Source organism: Microtus ochrogaster, unplaced genomic scaffold, assembly GCF_000317375.1.
Source record: "Microtus ochrogaster isolate Prairie Vole_2 unplaced genomic scaffold, MicOch1.0 UNK95, whole genome shotgun sequence".
Lineage (NCBI taxonomy): Eukaryota > Metazoa > Chordata > Mammalia > Rodentia > Cricetidae > Microtus > Microtus ochrogaster.
Window position 1 is genome coordinate 491623 of NW_004949193.1, and position 7444 is coordinate 499066.

The window sequence follows — 7444 nt, forward strand, 5'->3', positions numbered from 1 at the left end:
TTCAGAAATCACTGTTTTTGGGTCCAACATATTCAGTTCATATACCAAACCATCACACATTTCAGGAAAAAGCAATTTTTGCCCAAATAGCTAGCAAACTTCATAAGGAGCCTCTTTGATGCCCATCATCCTCTTGAAGTAATAATTGGTGCTGCCAGGAGCAGACATGTCTCACTGTTGAGAAAAGACTAAGTTTTAAAAAATATTTTAAATATCATAATCTGAAAGTCTTTGAGAGATTTGAAGAGTACCTATCCATCTGTAATATATCTCTGTACATCTAGAAAACCTAACTAACATGACTACAAGCTTGATTGCTATAGATGACTATCTATTAGCCCACATCAGTGTGTAGTTGTGTTAAATATAATTTTTAGGCAGTTTTTTATTAAAGAATTTTAATTTTTCAGAGGCTTGAAATCTTGATATTTGAAACTTTTAAGAATCCAATAAATCTTAACAATTACAGAACTTAATTAACTTAGAAAAGGGTATCACTTTTCTGTTTCTTCATTGATGCTTTGCTTGCATAATATCAGATTAAAGGAAGGATCTTTAATAAATACAATTGATAAAAAAGATAAGAGAGAAATAGCTGAACTTCAAACATATTAATCACACTCTGATTTCTTCCTTTCTCCACACTGTCATTCTTTTTGGCTGTTCCATGATAGGGATAATAGTCTAAACTCACTGTGGGCATATAAAGCCTCTTTGTATTAATGAAGGACAATGTGCAAGTTTACTTGGCACTAATTGTTGGGGGAAGTTATCATTTTACATCAAGAATTATAGAGCCACTGATTTATTCTCATTGTTCCTTTGAATCACCTCTGCCTGAAAAGAAAGAACAAAATAAGATTGGGATTTCGTGTAAAGGAAAGTTTCACAATGAAAAAGATGGTATAATATAAAGGAATTGATAATGAAAGTTACTAAAATTCATTATAAACAAAAATGATAATTTTAAATAAATTAAACAATAATAAATAAAAAGGGGTAAATTAATGCATGATTATGTGCACAATAATGTTTTGGACATTTTAGTGGCTCCCTATACACACACATGTTTCAATGACATCTACTATTGTAGTACTATCACTATTGTGCACATCTTTTAAATTACTCTTTTGAATGATAAGAAACAATCAGAAGGATTTTTTTAGAGATTGATGAAATATTTTCTATTAGAAAATTATAACATCCATACATCTTTACTTATGTTTTTTAATAAACCATCAAAACAAAACAATTTAAGCAAAATACTACTTATTTTATTGTCTCTCTCTCTCACACACAAGGAAATTAGTTTCAATTTCCTAAGTTGATAATTGTTCAAAAAGTATTAAAGCATAACTTTACAAAACATTGCAGAATACTTAGAAAATGAGATTATCTCTCCCAAGTATAATGTTTTCTTTGTTGGTAGTCACACTTCCAATTTAACAGAACAACTCCCTTACTTTTTAAATTAGAGCAATCTAACACAGCTGCAGTTTTCCCAGAAGAGCCGTCCATCAGTTGTGAGTTTCACATCAGATTCCGATACAGTAACAGATAATGCCAGAGTAACAGCTCCAACAAATCATTACAAACCATTAAACAATGAAGTTTTTGGACTATTTCTTCTCCTATTAAAGAAGATAAAGTCTGAACTGAGTAACTCAAGCAGTCAAATCTCTTGCAAATAGAACACAAAACAGGTTGAGAGAAAATTAAAAGGTGCAGCAAAATTTCGAATCTTCATATCAAAAAATACATAAACATACTATATTCATCTTTTTGGGTCTGGGTTATCTCATTCAGGATAGTGTTTTCTATTTTTATCCATTTTGCATGCAAAATTCAAAACATCATTATTTTTTACCTGCTGAATAGAACTCTAATGTGCATATATTCCACACTTTCTTTATCCATTTTTCCATTGAGGGGCATCTAGGTTGTTTCCAGGTTCTGGCTATAACAAATAATGCTGCTATGAACATAGTTGAACAAATGCTTTTGTAGTATAATTGGGCATCTCTTGTATATATTCCCAAAAGTGGTATGCTGGATCCTGAGGTAGATTGATTTCCAATTTCCTGAGAAACCGCCACAGTGATTTCCAAAGTGGTTGCACAAGTTTGCATTGCCACCAGCAATGGATGAGGGTACCCCTTCCTCCACAGTCTCTCCAGCAAAGGCTATCATTGGTGTTTTTGATTTTAGCCATTCTGACAGGTGTAAGATGGTATGTACTCATTCTTTAGTGGACTGTAGCCATAAACAAAGGACATTAAGCCTATAGTTCACAAGCCTAGAGAAGCCAAATAACAAGGAAAACACAAAGGAAAACATAAATAGATCCTCCTGGAAATTGGAAGCAAACAAGATTGCCAGGAAAAAGTTGGGAGCATAGTGTGGGGGTAGGAGTGGGGTGGGTTGGGGGAAGGAAAGAGGGGGAGAAAGAAGGGAAAATGAAAGACTGGAGAGAGCTTGGGGAGTGGGATGGTGGAGATGGAGGAAGGGCAGATATAGGAGCAGGGAAGAAGATATCTACATTAAGGGAGACATTGTAGGGTTGGCAAGAGAATTGGCTCTAGTGTGGTTCCCAGGTGTCCACGGGGATGTCCCCAGCTAGCTCCTTGGGCAGCAGAGCAGAGGGTGCCCGAACTGGCCTTGCCCCGCTATCACACTAATAATTATCTCAAATATCACCATAGAATCTTTGTCCAGCGATGGATGGAGATAGACAGAGACCCTCATTAGAGCAAAGGACTGAGCTCACAAGGTCCAGTTGAAGAGCAGAAGGAGGCAGAAGATGAGCAAGGAAGTCTGGACCATGAGGGGTTGGTCTGCCCACTGAGACAGTGTGCCTGTTCTAATGGGAGCTCATCAAATCCAGCTGGACGGACAAGCATGCGATCAAACTGGACTCTGTGAATGTGGCTGACAATGGGGGCTGAATGAGAAGCCATTGATAAAAGCACTGGGACTTGTTTCTACTGCATGTACTGGCTTTTTGGAACCCTAGTCTATTTGGATGCACAGCTTCCTAGGCCTGGATGTAGAGGGGAGGGCCTTGGACTTCCCACAGGGTAGGGTTCCCTGCCTTCTCTTAAGGAGGGAGAGGGAAGGAGTAGGGTGAGTGGTGGAGTGGAAGGTGAATGGGAGGAAGGGAGGAAGTGTAAATTTTTGAAAGAAAAAATAAATTAAAAAAATTAAAATACATGAACATCCTCTAGAGCTATCTGGAAAAATTGCCCATGTCAGGCATAAATTGACATAATCTGAGATTTCTGTTTGACATATCCTTATTATCATCATCTATGTGAAAGATATGCTTTCTAATAATTAGCCACTGGACATTGTTTTTAATGTATAAATCTATGGCCTTCTATATATCACAAGGCTTATTTTCTCCTCTTCCCTAACTTTCCTTGTTTTTCAACTGTATTAAAGATTAGAGCCTTTGTTGAAGCAATTTAATATTGCACATGATGCTGCCTTTAAAAACAAGATCATTTTAAGTCATCCAACTAAAAGTTAAAAATATTGTTTTATAAATTATAAATAAATAGGTTAATTGTCTTTATGTTGCTCAATTCTTTGTATACACATTCAATTTAGATTTGTTTAGATCAGTGAAAGAGATCTAGAGTCTTTTAATATATATAATATAGATGCTTCATAATTTAAAATACTATTTAAATCTGATCTATAGCAAGTATCCATTATCATTTCATTTATATCCACATAAATTAATCAATTTAATGAACTCTGTTTAAGTTTGCATTTGTGTCCATAAGAAATACATTGCTAAATGAAAGTAATTTAAACATTTGATTAGAGAGTGTTCAGAATATTTCTATTTATGATTTCTGTCCTCTAATTATCCATATAACTCTAGCAATCTTATCTGAAAGAGTTGCTTAGAGATGGAAAAGAGGACTTAATAAAATATTGACCACTCTTTAATCAGTTAGCAAATGCACATCCTGGGTCCTCTTTTTGTACCCATCTTCTTCTTGGGCATTTGACCTACTTTCACTCGTGGTTTTCAAAGTTCTTGCAGTTATCATCAGTTCTCAAACTGTTCCTTTCCTGACAGAAAAGACTATCTCAGTTTTCTGCAAGTTTTCAGAGACAATTCACTGGAATACAAAATGAAGTTGTCAGAGTAAAAAGAATAAAAGGTATTCTTTCCCATCAATCAGATTCAATAGGAAATGAAGTCTACTGTAAGATAGCACTTCTGTCATTTAAGGTCAGAGGACAGTTAAGGAACATCACTCAGAGGATTCTGAAGTCAGTCTTCCCCCTATCTGTGCTCCAGAATCTGAGAGATTGGTGTTGCTTTCTTTGCTTTTTACCTGCAAAAAAATGGGAATAAAGCTATTTCAGCAGAAAGGAAATTTATTCGTGAGAAGAAATTAATTTTTATGCCAGAGTGTATCAGTTCTTGGTCTAGCTTCTAAATTATATTGCCAAGTTTATTTTCTGAGTCTATAATTGAGGTTACTGTTTAAATAGTGGTCCAAGATGTATACATCTAAGAAGTCCTGGTCAAGACATAGTTCTTTCCAACACTTACTCATCTTATGTTTCCATCTCATCCTGCAAGGTGGGATGACCAGAAGTTAGGATTATGTGAAATCTCTTCTCAGGAGGCAAGTCCCATCTCTGATTTGCATTGTTTTTTGCTTCTTTCAGCATGAGATTTCCTACATATTCTCATTTCTTCAGGCTCTACAGTTTCAATATTCTGAAAGACTGAGAAGTACAAGTGTAGTGTAGTATGATATGTACAAATATATTATAAAGGCCATATTAAATTGTTTAATGTGTGACTGTTTAGTTTATCAAACACTACTTACTGAAAATGTATTTCTTCCCATACAGTGCATTCTCGCATTCTTTAAGGAGGCAGCTAACACAGAAATCATTCAGACATTTCTGGTATGCCTACTTGACCAATGTATATTTTTGTATCATTATCTCTATTTCCTTTTATAAAATTGAAAATTTGCTATAAATTTAAGTCAGGTGATAATTTTGGCATGTTAGATAAATGAATATTATTTTGATTGTTTTCTATAATTTCATAAAAGATTATATATATATGTGTGTATATGTGTGTATGTATGTATATATGTATATGTAGAATACTCTGGTAGTAGTGTTAAAATTTTAACAGCAATTATTACTCTAATTTAGGAAAATAAATATAGTATTACAAGGTTAGGGAGAAATCTAATTCTAGGAAAACTCTAATGTGGGATTTCCCTCTGTATGCTATGAATATGTTTTATTAACATTGGTTAATAAAGAATCTGCTTTGGCTTGTGACAGGACAGAATATAACAAGGCAAGATATCCAAGCAGCCATAGAGAAGGAAAAAAGGTGGAGACAGGGAGACTCTAGCCAGCCACTGAGGGGAAAAGCAAGATATTAATAAAATGAGAAAATGTCCAGCCATGTCACAATACATAGACTAATAGAAATTCATTAATTTAAGATGTAAGAGGTAGCTAGAAATACTCCTCAGCCATTGATTCAAGCAGTGCTGTAATTAATATAGTTTCTGAGTGGTTATTTGGGAGTGGGCAGATGGGAAAAGGAAGTACAGTCAAAGATCATAAAACTCCAAGGATCCTCAAAGATAATCACAGCTAAGACTCCTAGCAATAGTGGAGAGAGTGGCTGAATGGACATTTTCCTGTAATCAGATTGGAGACTACCCTTAATTGTCATAGAACTTTATCCACTAATTGATGGAATCTGATGCGGAGAGATTCACAGTCAATCACTGGACCAAGCTCTGGGTGTCCAGATGAAAAGAGGCAGAAGGGATTCCATGAACGAAGAAGGTCAAGATCATGATGAGGAAACCCACAGATACTACTGGCCGGAGTTCATGGGAGTCCATGGACTCCAGAACAGCAGTTAACGAGCCTGCAAGGGATGACCTAGGTGCTCTGCATGTCGGTAGCAGTTCTGCAGCTTCATCTGCTTGTGAAACCACTAACAGTGGCTTCAGGATTTACACCTGGTGTATGTTTTGGCTTTGTGGAACCCATTCCTTGTGGTGGGATGCCTTTCTTAACATTGATGCAAGAAGGAGGATCTGGGTCCTGTCTCAACTTAATAATGCCAAGATTTGCGGACTCCCTATGAGAGGCCTTATCCTTTATGAGGAGTAGAGAGGGGCAGTAGAAGAAGATGATGGGAGGGAACAGGAGAAGAGGAAGGGAAAACTGTGGTTGCTATAGTAAATGAAGTACTAAAATTAAAAAGAACATAAATATTGTAGGGATAAGCCCAGCCCATTAGGGGGCATGTTCGCCTCGGCTAATGTTTACTTATAAATCTAGCTAGAATGAGCCCGCGGCTCTCTTTGCTTCCCTGTTCTCCGCGGGAACTGGTGGTTCTGTAAGTCTATTTCCCCATTAAAGCTGTATATATTATTACAATCCATCTGAATTCATTTATGACATTACAAAATATATTTTCATTTATTTCTGCTTCTTTCATAAATATGCTATACTTTCTCAATGGTCTTTACTTTTCTCAATTTTATTAAATAAACTTTATTATATTCAATATTGTTACTGAATTCTTTTTACTTGAAGTATTGGGGACCAATTGTATTTTCTTCAACATGCTAGACAAGGATTTTGCTTTATTGTATATACACAATTTGTTCATGTACATTGACCCACAGTCCTGTAAATGTATTGAATTTATTTAGTATACCAGTTATAGGTACATTTTTTTCAAATACATTTATGTTATTTGTGAATAGGGAACTTTTTATATCCTCCTTTTTTACTGAAATGCATTTCTTTATTGTATATATTTACGTCTTCTCTGGAGGAAAATGACTGATTTATCTTCTTACAATGTCAGGATTTATAAAATTCCAGTCTACAATATTGCTGCAGGAGTTCCTTCTGCTCCTTCAGCCAATAGCCTTTAAGATACCAGCCCACTTGGGCATGGTCTCTGGCTTGAAAAAGCAGCAGTAGCCATGAGCTCCCTCTCTTGCTTCAGACTATTTTCCTGTTCGTGCAGAGGGCTGTTGTCTAGGACGGTGATCTGTAAGTTTTTCCCTTTAAATAAATAACCCTTGAGAGCACAGGACTGAGCTCCCAAGATCCAAATGAGGAGCAGAAAGAAGGAGAACATGATCAAGGAAGTCAGGACCACAAGGGGTGCATGCACCCACTGAGACGGTGGGACTGATCAAGTAGGAGCACACCAAGGTCAGCTGGACTGGGACTGATGGAGCATGTGATCAAACTGGACTCTCTGAATGTGGCTGACAATGAGGGTTGACTGAGAAGCCAAGGACAATGGGACTGGGTTTTGATTCTACTGCATGTATTGGCTTTGTGGGAGCCTAGCCTGTTTGGATGTTCACCTTCCTAGACCTGGATGGAGGGGGGAGGACCTTGGACTTCC